This window comes from Phalacrocorax carbo, chromosome 1 (genome assembly GCF_963921805.1).
Source record: "Phalacrocorax carbo chromosome 1, bPhaCar2.1, whole genome shotgun sequence".
NCBI classification, from domain to species: Eukaryota; Metazoa; Chordata; class Aves; order Suliformes; family Phalacrocoracidae; genus Phalacrocorax; species Phalacrocorax carbo.
This window is the reverse complement of record NC_087513.1, coordinates 130076269-130089819: the sequence shown is the minus strand read 5'-3', so window position 1 is coordinate 130089819 and position 13551 is coordinate 130076269. Positions and strand designations below refer to the sequence as shown.

Here is a 13551-nt window from a genome sequence, read left to right as displayed (position 1 = left end):
TGTAGCGGTTCTGTGAGGAGCATGCCTTGGTGGGTGGGAACTGTGGCACGGCAGAGCAGATCTACGTACCGTAGCATGGACAGTGCACTCGGAAACAGATGGAGTGTATGGAGGAGTAGTGGTCTCTGTAGGTCCAGTGAAGGCAGCTGCCGGGGCACAGCAAGAGTCTTCACCCATCACTGTTGGTCTGGCATCTGTTGTGTCTCTGAAGTGCCTGTTAAATATATCTTGTAAACACGAGTGTGGGCCTGATTTAGCCACAGGTGTCACTAGCTGTTATGCTTTTGGGCAGATATTTACTATTTGTTGAGATTGTCATCTGACATTTTTCAGCAATAAAATGTACCGAAGTGATTGTTGAGCAGACTTCAGATTTGGCAGCGAAGACGTCTCTTTTGACTATGTGCAGTCATGGAGGTCTCATTCCAGAAGTCACTTGCTTACACAGAACCCTTTTCAGAGGAAAATTGGACATACTTGATCTTAAATATATGCCTAAGAGTTTTCCTGAGTTACAACTTATGTGAATGCAGTAGAATGTATGGGTCTTATTGTTACAATTTATTGGTTTTTTTAGCTTTTAAAATTAAGTATTTCTTCCCCACCTCTGGCTCAGATCAATAGTTGTAGTCTGCGTGGCATCTAGGCAGGCATCTGGGAGCTAGCAGCCAGGGGCAGCAGGTGGTCTGCATTGCAGTGCATTCATTCAGGTGCTCTTGAAATTAAAACATCGCAAATCACAACCTCTAGGTTGGACCTTAAGCAAGTCTGAGTATGGAAAAGCAAAACAGAAAGCCGGAAACTCCTCCAATCTCAGTTCTGATAAGGATCCCTTTCAGGCTAGTGAAAAAAATTCACTTTCCATTACATCTCTGTGATTAAAGCATTTGAAAACATTTAACGAAAGCTAGAAGATAAATTTCACAACTAATTTTACACAGCTGCTGTAAAGTAATGAGTGTTAAGGAGAGCACATAACCTTTATGCTATGTTTGCTCGGGATTATCGTGTAAGGAAGGGTAAAGGTAATTTTATCAGTGTCTTTTGTGATGATAAAAGGCACACCACCATTAAATAGATAAGCATACATAGAGATGTGTGATCAAAGGTTAAGAGAATTTAGGCATTTGGAAGCAATTCATTACAACACGGCGCAGGGGGAGAAGATGAGTTACGTGTTTTGGATGGCCATGCACTAAAGATGCAGGTGTGGAGGTGAACACTGACCACAAAGCCTCCAGGAGCGTCACACAGGGGTACGCAGTGTGAACAGCACACACGCACAAGGGGGTAGAATGATTGCGAGCACCTTGTAATGTTGCAGGAGTGGGCCGGCAAACAAAAGCTGCTCAGTGCTCCTCTTTTCCATCTGTCATTCAAGCTATTATTTTTAAAACAACCCTAACTGAATCCCTTCTGTTCCAGAAGACCACGGTGTGAGCTCCTGTTGGCTGCAGCACAGGCAGCGCTGGAACCTTGAAGAGGTCTCCTCGGCAGATCTCCTCGCAGGCAAGCTGTCATTCCCTAGGTAGGGGGTAGCTATGGGGGGTGGGCAGTGAAGGGTGTATTTAAGTACATGCCGTTGTGCTTCAGGAGTCTCAGCAGCAAAAGCCTCATGACTTAAAACCCAAAGGATTTGGTTCAGGTGTTAAGAGGGTGCTCTGCTGATTATAGACCTTTGTATCCCTACCTCCTCCCTCCAATTGTCCCATCCACTCTTGTACCCTCATACTCACCCCTGCCTCATTCTCCCTGCTCAAGAGGAAAAAAACAGGGAGTGCTCCTCAGGGAGGAGGTGCAAGGGTGTAGGCTCATGGCTGCTGGCCCAGGACAGCCAGACAACAGAGCCTCCTTTCTATGCAGAGTCTGATTCTAAAAAAAGGCTAAGAAAAAAAAAAAAAAAGATGATGGTACAGGAGTTCAATTGTGACCTCATGGTTCCCGGAACTGGAGTAGAGGAGAAAGTTAGATAACGCAATAAGAATGCAAATCATAGTAAACTGAACAAGTTAGGAATAGGTAGATTTAGCGTAGGCTAACAGAGTGTAGGTACAGAGAGGAAGACAGCAGCTATTTGCTACACAGCTAATGCAAATGCTAGAACAGGTCTGTTGGAACAACTCCACCTATTCAATACTTTGCCACTTGGCTTCCTTACCTTTTTAAACAAGGTCTGACTGCCGCTGACAGCTGGAATCTACTGGTTTTCCTGACAGCCATTCACACATTCCTTCAGGGCAGTTCATCAATCTGCTTGCACGTCCCTAGCTCCCAGGTAAAATGGATTTGTTATTTTTAAAGCGCAATCTGTGGGGAGAAAGGGCTAGATAACATACTGCTTTACTTTTCTTTACTGCTCTAGATCCCTTTAAAAGTGTTAACTAGATAATTCTAACAGTTGTCTGGACTCAGTGAGCAAGATTGTCTTTGTTTTAGTAAAGGGGAACTGAGGCAGAGAAATCTAGAGAACTTGCTCAAAGCCACACAGGGGAATTTTGTGTCAGCTAGGATCAGGCTACTGAGTTACCCCAGTCTCACCTCTCTGCTCTCAAAAATGCTGCCTCTTACATGTGGTAAGATCACAAATTAAGCTAAGAGCATCTGAGTTAAATACTGGTTAGTTGAGTTAGATCATGGTTAGACATGGCATCCACCAGAATGATAAAATGAGGGGCTCTCAGCATTCATAACCTCATTTGAGTAAGAGCTACAGGTTAGAGCATCTCTTTGTCAGTTGTGGAATTGATGTGAAGAACAGACCTTTGTATTGTTGACTTGCAAGAGAAAGTAGGCAGAGTAGCTTAGGCTATTTTTCTCTGCAAAGTCACATCTTAGTATAACTCCCCGCAGATCATTGTGCAGCCTTATTAGTAGATGTACCATCTCCTTCCACAAACCTGCATTCTTTACTTCTCAAAATTCTAGTTCCTATTAAAATATCTATACACAAAGACAATCAAAGCAGCACATTTAAAGAGCTCAGAACTCTATTTTTGAGGAATATTCTTTTTTTTGCCATTTCTCAATTCTTGTTACCCTTTCTTTACATTCAGAAAAACTTGTTATACCTATACTGATGCCACTTACTGCCAAACAATCAAGCAGTTGGTGTGCCAGCACAGCACTTGAAGGCACAGGTGCTTTGTAACATACCTAAGGCAGCTTGAAGCCTCAGAATATTCTTTATTGTTCTTCAAACAAGGAAAAGAAAACCCTACTGCAGAAAATGCACTGAAAAGAAGATTTTATTGAATAATATTTACACTTTTTGGGGAAAAGTTGGACTTATATTTTGGGAATATTTTGGATGGTTTTGGTCAGTTCTAGGGAGACATATTTGTCCAAAGGCAATTCTCTTTCATTTGTGGATGTCTCTTCCCTTCACAACTACAGATAGGCCACCCTCTTTAAGACTCAACTGCCCAGCATTCATTTTGCAGACAGGGTCACGCCTATGTAGAGAACTAATGGTAGGATAAAATGACTTTTGTTTCCTTTAATGCAATTTAGCAGCTGAAAAGTGTCAGTTTCCCCTCAAGAGATTCAGGCATGGGATCACAGATGCATTCTGGGATCTAAGGCATAGTTTTGATACAGACTGAAATTGGTTTAGACATCTTAGAGAACTGCTAAAATGTGAGAAAGCACTGTGAGACATTTTGCAGAGCAGAGCCATTAGAAGAAAGGTGAGATTGCTGGCTAAGGGGGGGGGAGTGTTGATACGGGGATAATTAGCAGCTCAAGGGTCCTTGAAGAGAAAAAAACCAACACGAAAGCCATACAAAATTCTACGGAAACAAAACTAGGTAGCTCAGGGACAGCAGTTTAACAATGTCAATCATCAGCCCTTTCCAAGCAGCACCAGAAGCCAATCCTCACCCTCTTGACTGAAGGTTGCCCAGCCAGTAGGGGCTCCTTAGGTGCTGTATCAGCATGTTAGCTCTACCTACACATTACATATATTGATGAATAAATCATAAGTTTTACTCTTCAAAGCTGTGAAATATTTTTTGCAGAGGCTTGGTGCATAGCAAAAGGCACCCAAATGAACTGGCCCAGAGGAGCAAGGTCACAGAACAAGGGAGAGCTATTCAGTATGGGCAGCACCTCTTCCTGCATCACCCTTTGAGGCTCACTGCCTTAAGAACCAAAGGAGGAGTTAGAAACAGCATGAAAATGACTTCTGAATTTATAGTCATGCGTTATTCCAAAGTACCAAAACAGGTGAGTGTCAGTGTCTCCTTCTAGTCTTGCCATATCCAGCCAGCAAAGGGTGTGAGCTAATTGTTAAATTCAGTTCAACAAGTTCCTCATTAGGGGGAAATTACCTGAGTTTGAAATCTGCTAATTTTCCAATCAGGGTGAGTGTTTGCACTTGTGATTTGGAAATAATTAACACATGGTATAACATCAAAACCTATGTAAAGCCTAATGGTAGAGGGACTAATTTCATTGGCATGAAAATGGTGTGTTCTGTTTCCCTAGAGCTCTATTACTGTCCTTTTGGTATCCGTATCTGCTGTGTAGGGTGTTCTAGTATTTATTTAGACTGGTTCTCTGCAGACTTGTACTTTTTCCATGTTAACTTTGAAAAATTGAACCTTATTTTCCAAGGCTATGAGTAATTTTTTTATTTTGAAAGGTGCTCTATTTATTTCTTTTTCTTCCTGTCAATACAGACTTTCTCAGAATTACTCACTTCTATTATCTCTAAAAGGAGATCATAAAATGTGATTTTAGACCAGGGCTTTAGCCTGAGTTCTGCAAATGTTAAAATACATGTTTGCAGGAGAGCCATGGGCTGATCCTTAAGGGCGTTCTTCCTAGGAATGTGGATGTCGTGTAATACTCAAAAAGAAAGGATGTCCAGGTAGGACACTTAATTAGGAAAGCAGATGTGTACACGGGATGTACAAATGTAGCCAGAAAATATAAACTAATTTTCTATCTTAAAGTTTCAGCTATTGATAAAACCCCGATCATCACCACTTCTATGTATTATCAGGTAATATTAGCTGCCTAAACCAGATATTATTTCTGGTAAATGACACTACCCTTATAGTTTAGAGCATGGCACTAGTACAGCTCAGGGCATTAGTGACCTCTCACCACAAAGTGTGCAAGGGAGAGGAGCGATTTAATTTCTGGTAGCCAAGTCAACTCTCCCCCCAAGGCTGTCATTAGTCCCACTGGTGTGAGTATACTGCAGCTTATTGGCAAGAAGGCTGTGACTTGACAGCTACAGACAAGAAGAGCCTGTTCCATGTGAGCAGGCAGCGTGCAGCAGAGCACAGGTATGTTACCTGGACTAATGTCTATTCTAGAAGCCATCCAGATCTGGCCACAAGCTCAGTGGCACAGAGCATGGTATGTGAGCTGTGCTTGCTCACAATTAGCATGTGCGGCCTTTCATTATCTTCTGTCACCGCATTGCCTTTAAACCCCTAAAACCTCTGAGCAGACCCTCCTACAAAAAAGCAAGCCAGCAAGGATAGGGTAGCTTTAAATGGCATCTGATCTACCAAGGCTTCATCAAGCAGCATCTTTTAGGCAGAAAGTCTGCCCCATGAAGCCCTAGGAGGGAAACATGGCTCTTTCTGCGCAGCTCTGTCTTCTCGCATGTCCACCGATATCTTTGGCAACCGTCTGCACTGAGGTAGGAGTTGTGTTTCAGGTACTTGTGAGTCAGTACTTGGGAATTCTCTTACTGGATTAATATCTCTGACTTAGGTGACCTGTTTTGAACACTTCCAATATCTTAATTGTTTTTCTTTTCCTCAATGTATTTTTGGGTGAATGTAAACAGAGCTTGCATTTCTTTCTTCAAAGAAGCAGCATTTGTGATTTGTGTGCATGCCCATCAAGTAGAATTCATGCCGCCAGAAATGGTACACACAAGTGGTAGGGATCTGCATTTTCATGCAAGCTGACAATGGCTCCCTTTCTCGGTCAGTTTTGCTTTTTGTAGCTCATTGCTTGTGAATTACTGTTGCTTCTGAAATTCTGGACTGCAATTCTCATAGCCATTTTTCTGTTGCCTATTTCTATTCACCCGCCTACTGTTTTTCATGACATCAGCTGCTGCTACTTCTGTGCTTCAGGAGAAATCGTTCGCTTCTGAATTGGTTGCTTTGGTTATAGGCAATATTTCCTATGTCAAATCCCCAGAGCTGTGAGAGCATCTTCTCTTCTCTCTTACATGGAGCATCCCCCCCTTGGTGCTCCTATGTAGCACAAAAAAGGGAGCATGAGCAAGTGAACCTGAGGGGCTAATACATTAAAATTCATGCTTTTGATTGGAGATGACTGTTTATATTTCCAAAGCTTTTTATTTTCCCTGTGTGCCTTATCTTTTACTTCCCAAAAGGATCAAATTTCAAGCTCTGGTTAAGTAGCCCTTATTTCACAAGAAATACATTGGCCATTTCATTCTGGTTCTTACTGAGCAGCTGTTGTGTTACAGGACACACCTGGCAACTCGGGGATAATTTTTTCTGCAGTGCCAGCTGCCTTGGGAGTTGCTGAGGAACCTACGCTGCATAAACAAGGAAGATCAAAGCCCTTAGGTCATCTGCCAGACCAAGTCCTGCCTGTTGTCTGCCTGTGGATAATTTTAAGGAGATAAAGCTCAACTGTTTCTTTCTTCCTCTCTCATCCTTTTGGTTACGCGCTGCTTTCTACCAGGCACCCTCTTCTTTCATGCTCCCTCCTCCCTTTGAAACTTTCTTCTTGGAGGCCTAAAGATGGCAGCCTCCCGCCTGCAGACTGCCTGGGGAGAACAGCTCCTACCACTGAAATGGGAGATGTGTGACAAAGTCCCCTGGTGCCATGCTACCTTGTTTGGCTGCCTGCTGAGGACCCAAGGCAGCACTGAGCCCTCAGGTAAGTGGCTGTGAAGTTACGATGGTCTTTGCTGTCACTATAATTATGCGTCAGAAAATCAGCCAACTTCTGGAAGCTAATATTAGTCTCTTAAAAATAGTAATGAGTTAAATGTTAGTTGCTCTCTTACAGCAGATTGTGGATGTCAAATGTAAATTGCTACTCAACAGCTCTAAAAAAGAAAACATTAAAAAATTATTAATTCTTGGTGATTCTCCCAATGTGTGCACACACATACAAATCCCTCCTATAATTTCTCTATTTTTAACCACTCACACAGATTTGAGTGACATGCAAAACTGGTGCCGAAGCCATATGAAGTAACACATGTATGCTAGGCTAAGTGTGCCAGATTAAGGTTTTTGGGAGTTATCTATGTCCCATCCAACATAAAAACTATTTTACTATAATTTTTACACCGATATTTCCAAATCACGATCAGAGCTATCCAGCCATTGTCTATCCTTAACATAAATTGACCTGTTGTTAAGCATTGGCCCAGCAGACAGCATCCCTTTGAAGGGAACAGGCAGGTGTGTGCTTTGTTCAGATCCTCCAACTCTTGAACAGCCACCACAGCTCACCATGTTACAAGGCAGCACCCAGCAGCAGCCCGGTGGGGTAAGAAGCCAGCTCTCAGGTTAGCCTTGCTTCTGCCATATGGTGCCCTCAGAGACAGCTTTTTCAGTAAAACTGTTCACAAATCTCTTGCAAAGGAATTAATTACATTTTTTTTCTTTTAATGATTCTAATGGGATTTTGAATTGCTTTTGTAATGTTAAAGAGGAGACAATGCTAGTACTGTACCGACACCACTGTCATAATTTTTAGCCTGTTTCTCCCTCAGGGAAAAGAATGCCGATAAATGGAGAAAGACTCAAAGGGTTTAATTTGGATTTATCATTCTTAATTTGCTAGGCTTAAGCCCACTATTTGAATGGCTCTTTTTGAGGAAGCGATCCAAATCCTTTATTAGTCTAATAGGATTTGGCTAATATTACTGACCTTATCCCATCCTCAAGCTGGATTTCCACTGATGGTCTAAACGGATCTTGCCTGACTCTAAGGCAAAACCTGGCTGTAAACAGTTGTGGGCTGTCTGAGACAGGACTTGCTACCCCTGCTTTCCCTCCAGGCGAGTAAGCAATCTCTGATGAAACCCCCTTCTAAGGAGAGGTGAGAAAAGTGTCACTGAGTGCCTGCTGGCTGATTGTTTTTTCTTTAAAATTGTGTTATTAATTACTCCCAAATTTTCTTACCTTCTGTCTGTATTCTACTACCACCCAAAGCATGGGTGAAGGACCCCTGTAATTGTGTCACACTAAAAAACCTATAGTGAGAGATGATTAATAAAATTTGGCCAACCATCTTACCCTGTCTGAACTCCTGTATTCCTGGAAAACTACAGGCTGACTGCCCAGCAATGGGCAAGAGCTATCCCCATCCCTGAGCCACCTGAGGGTTTTTTTCTCTTTTCTAGTTATTGATAATCCTTGAAAATGGCACGCATGTGCAATGTGGTCATCCCTTTCCTCTTGCATCTCTGTTTGTCCTACGTTGCAGGTAGAACAGCACCTGGGTTTGTTGTCTGTACTGTCCCATCTTTCAAAAATTTTTAGCAGAGATCTGATACCCATTTTGTTTTTCTAGGACACATCAAAGGACGTTTTATGATAGATGTGACTTCTTAAAATGTTGCAAATAAATACTAGAAAAGTAAGATATTTCCCATGGAAGAAAAATATTAAGCATCTCCCCGTGATGCTCTCAATGAGCAAAATGCCTCTCGTTTTTTTTTTCCTGATGAGTAACATCTGCCCTACTCTTACTGTGTGTCCCCCAAACAAAGCCTATTTGGTTTAGTCTTTGGTGGTTCTATACATCAGTAAGAGCTAAATCAAGTGAACTTCATTATTTTTTGCAGCTAACATGTTTAGCTTTTTAAATTTGCATGTGCAGAAGTGGCTAACATAGCAAGGGAAGGGGAGCTACCAGAGAACCATCAGTGAAGAAGGGGCAGTCACCAAGGATAACGGCAGTAATTCCCCAGCTGCCTCAGTCTCAGAGGTTCCAGCACACCGTCACTGACATAGCAAAAGAGGCTGGTGTTCATATTTGTGCCATGATGGGAAATATAGTTCACCTACATTTAATTTATTTTAATTCTACAGTCTCTATAGGGAGTTTAGTGCTATACCTTGAGAAGAAACTTCACTCTGCTCATAAAGTCAAAATCACTGTATTTAATTCCCCACTCTTGTTAGAAAGGAAGAAAAAAAAGGAATATGATAAAATAATTGGGTGTCACCCTCCCTCCTCCCCCTCCCGTTTCCACGCTTCTTCACGGCTAAGGAATTAAATGTAGCGCCCACAGGGTAAGGCAGTTATTTCATGGATTACAGAGTGACGGTAACTGTCAAACGCTCAGTGACTCCACCTAAGTAGCCTCTAAAGGCTGAATCCACTCTCTCTCACCTTCTCCAACAACCAGATTACCGGCAGCTGTGGTGTCACCAGCAGTCTGAAGCATCCAGCGTGACATCTGGGACATAGGGATGTTCTGAAAAACAGAAGCGCGAGGAATTCCTATATGTAGGCACCACAAGTAGTGACTTACCCATAGGCAGTCCTCAGTCAAGCATATGGCAGTCACTAGATGGCACACTTAAACAACTCACTGCGCTTTCTTACCTTGATTCACAGGTGCTGGGGTGTAGTGGAGAGCTTTTCCCACGGGAGACAAGGGATTCTTTGATGCGCAGTCTCGTTCTGTGTATATTGTATTGCAGATTCCTGCCTTCATTGGTAAGCTTACAATTTATTATTAGCATGCAGAGCTCAATTTCTTTGCCTTCAGTTATAGTTAAATTAGTCTTGCTGATTTCAGTTTTGGAGGACAGCTCGTTTTGGCTGCTTTGAGGAATGTCTGCCCAAAGTGATGTGAACCTGGTGTGTCACTCCAGCAGCGGTCACATCACACCAGCTGCAAGGTTAGAGGGATCTATTTGGGGGGAAATAATGCATGGTGCAGCCCCTCCTGGATACTGTTTTGAAAAAAACGTATTTACAGAATATTTGTATCCCTTCACTCCTTTTACTTACACTCCCCAAAATATTTAGTAGGAGTTACTGTTGTTATCACTACTGCCAATAGCATAAGCAGTAAGAATCAAAACTGGTTTACCTTCAAACCATCCCTGTAGAGAAAAACCGTAAATAAAACCAGGGGGGTGGCAGTTTGAGTTGTTCTTGCTCAGATCCTGCTATGTTAGCCCTGCCAGGTGGGTGCTACTCGCAGTACACCTTTGTTTCAAAATCACAAATTCACTGAAGTTACTCCTATCCCACCTTTTGCTCTGACCTTCAGCCTTGCCAACACAAGACTGTTTATGGGACATGAAGCTAGATACACCTACAGCTCTTGAGCCCTGCCCTCCAAGTGGAGGCACTGGTGGGGGGACCTTGGGCTGGTTCTCTAACTTGTGTTGAAGTCCACCCCCTGCTGGGCCCAAAGCAAACAACTCCTCAGGGATGCATTTTTACAGCTTGCCAGACTGGATGCGCCTAGGGTAACATTTTAAATTGGATTAGCATTTGTGAACCAAATCTCCTAATCATGTTTCTAATGATGCCTTGGGCTGCCCAGGGGGCTGATCTCTGAGTGCTCTGGCGGGATGCCTTTTGGGGGCAGCTCAAGGGGAAGATGTGCTCCAGGAGTGCACCTAGCATTCCTCAGCTGCCAGCAGGCTTCCAGTCCACAGCATCAGCCTAGAGCTAGGCCAAAATGTGAATAATGGAGATATCAAGTCCTCAAAACAAACTGTTGCACTGCGTGGGTTTACCCCCATGATGCCACGCTACCTGCCAAATGTATGTGGAGATACTGTTCCTGAGGCTTAATGTGAAATTTCCCCCAGTCTTTGTTTGGGAGCAGTCCTTGAATTTGTCCCTCACCAATCTCTATACTGTATGTTGTTTCCTTCAAATTAAAACTTTTAGAGAATTTTGCTATCAATTAGTGAGAATGTGTCTACTTTGTGGTTCTTTTCTTTCCTCCTTTCCCCTTGCCCCTGTATGAAGTACTAGTTATGACTGTCCCAGGGATTTGTTCTTCTGCGGCATTGATGGACATGGTACCACACAGGAAAAACTTTATTTCATACGGAGAAGTAACATAACCCACTGCCCTGCCTCACAGTCCATGGTGCCTTTTAAAGGAGCATTTTAAAGGCACCCTGCAATTTTCCATCTAGGAGGATTCAGTCATACAGGGTAGCTATTTTCAACCTTGTAGTTTTTTGTCTTATCGTTGTGGTTTGGAATAGGATGTAGAAAATCCAAGCTCAATGTGCCCTGTAGTGAGAGCCTATTCCTTCCTTCCTTCTGGTTAAAGAGGCACTGTCAGAATGTAATGTCCTATTCTCCTATTAAATAGGGCTGGAGAGAGCCTGTTGATGCCACTTACTCGTGGAAAAAAATTCTTCACCCCTTCACAGCAACCCTTTCTGTTAGGTAGCAATACTATATCATGATGCGTGTTATCCGTCTCCATTTTAGTTGGTGGCATGTGGTCACTCCAGGCCCCGAAGGTTACTGCATGGCAAGAAGAAATGAAGCAGGGACAGAGGGAGAGGAGGAAAGAGCCAGGAATAGCACTCACACCTGCAACCTTTTTTCATTGTGTCATTTTTCCTTGGGCACCTTCTACTATGCCAAAAGACTGCAATGTTTAAAAACATATGGTAACTATTTGTATGAACTGATGCATACAGTACATGGGCACAACTAACAGGCTACTCAGCTAGGTATTACTTGAGTATCAACTATTACTGAAGTACAGGCTGCTCAGCTAAGTATTACAAGTGTAACTGGGCAGGCAGCTCTTGGTCAGGAGGGGAGTTTTTGTTTCTGTGGCTCTTTGGAGAGGGTCGTGATCCCTCGTCCGGCCAAGCTGCTGTCTGCTGAGTCTCTGCCTTCTTTCTTAGGGTGTTGCATCTTCACCCCAACTCTCTGCTTCCCCTTCTCTCCCCCCTCCCCCGCAGTGTTTCCCAGGTGACTGTTACTGCCTTTACAATTTCGTTTCTGCCTATGTACTTACTTTGATGTGGCTTTATCTCACTCTCTCTCTTGCAGATAGACAACAACTTTTGAAGCAAAACTCAGCCCAGGCGTCACAGCTGTGCCACCACAAAAGCAAGCCATAGGTCACAGGCAGCTGAACATCTGGGCTTCTGTTTAGTGTTTGAAAGTTAGCTGCACATTCCTATCAGAACAAAGGTAAAGGCATAATATTGCTCTCTGTCATGACACCTAGACTGGTGTCACACTTATCATTAACACTGGGGGTTTTTAATTGTGATTAGGGCAGGTGAGACTACTAGCCCTTCAGATATTTTGGTACCATCATGAAGTTCAGGCTAAACAGCTCATGATAACACCAGCAACAGTCCTTCAACTAACCATTGATTATATCACAGAAAGTTTTTCAGATAAACGCAGTGGTTTTGGTTTCGGAAAAAAAAAACCTTCTAGTTATAGAAAATGTCCCACAGGCTCAGATAAATTGTTCTGGTGGTTGCTTTAACACCTTAAGAACGACCAAGTGCACCAGAATGCCTTCAGTGAGGCGTGCTGGTTTTGAAAGGGGCTGTAAAAGATCTGAACAATAAATTTTGTGGTGAAGTCTTTTGTAGAGAACAAAGAGAATATTAGAATCCACCTTTTGAAAGTTCAGACATACAGGAAGAAGACCAAGCTTTTTGGAAAGCAGAGCAGAAAAGCCCCCAGGTATCTGATAATGAAAAGAAGCACTTACTTATCAGAAACCACGCATATGGAGAATGAAGAATGTGATCTTGGTGGGGCAGCTGGAAAAAAACCTCTTTGATTTGCCAGTTAATCAGAATGTACTGCAGAGAAATCAATATAAGGATAATCTCATTTGCTATTTATTTCTGGCTCATATTTTCACAGGCTTTGAAATGTGCATTTCATCAGCCATCTAGTCTGGAGAGGAACGGCATGAATTTCAACACTTCTGCTATTTTTGCCTGCAAAATATTCAAAATTGTTTCTGCAGAAGCTATGGGCAGCAGTGGGGGACATTTATTTAAAGAAATTTGGAACAATGGATCTCTAGTGATTAAAATAAAAATGGAAATTACATTCTGGATGCCGGAGGCAAATGAGTATTGCATTTATGATACTCTGCCATTTTGCATGTATGAACTATTCCCGAGTAGTTGCATTTTGGAAATTTTGAAGCCTGGTTGTCTTTTGAAGCCTATGAAAAATGCAGATTCAAACTCCTCATTTTATGCTAATGTAAAGAGGTGAAGGAGAATACCAGTTTGTTGAAACAAGGGAATTAGCATGTGAAGGGGGAGTATTGGACTTCTGCCTCTTGAAAAGGCAGTTTTCAAAGTAGAAGCTAGGACTTAAATCTCACGCTGTGATTCTTCTCTTTTCATATCCCCAAATCCTGTTACTTGTAGTGCATTAACAGCCTTAGAGGCTGCTGTATCTCATCAGGCTACAGGTGCTGTCATTTTAACCAACAGCCATAATCTACAAATCTAACCATCAGTGACCCAACTTGTTTTCTCTCCCCGCTTCCTCATTTTTCCTTTTGGATCTCAGTTTCACTTTTCAGGACCTGACGGTTATAAA

The 13551-nt window shown here is 42.6% G+C and overlaps 1 long non-coding RNA gene across 3 annotated transcripts; it reads left to right on the top strand.

Moving 5' to 3' along the window:
* The first annotated feature begins 1537 nt into the window (after positions 1 to 1537).
* LOC135317606 (uncharacterized) lies at positions 1538 to 13054 on the top strand. Of its 3 annotated transcripts, none has more exons than XR_010376390.1 (5): positions 1538 to 2275; positions 6464 to 9474; positions 9586 to 9687; positions 12016 to 12159; positions 12856 to 13054. It is a non-coding gene; the product is annotated as an uncharacterized LOC135317606 (long non-coding RNA). The 3 variants fall into 3 exon arrangements; XR_010376388.1 differs by having other exon boundaries at positions 4017 to 9474; XR_010376387.1 differs by having other exon boundaries at positions 1538 to 9474.
* The last annotated feature ends 497 nt before the right edge of the window (positions 13055 to 13551 follow it).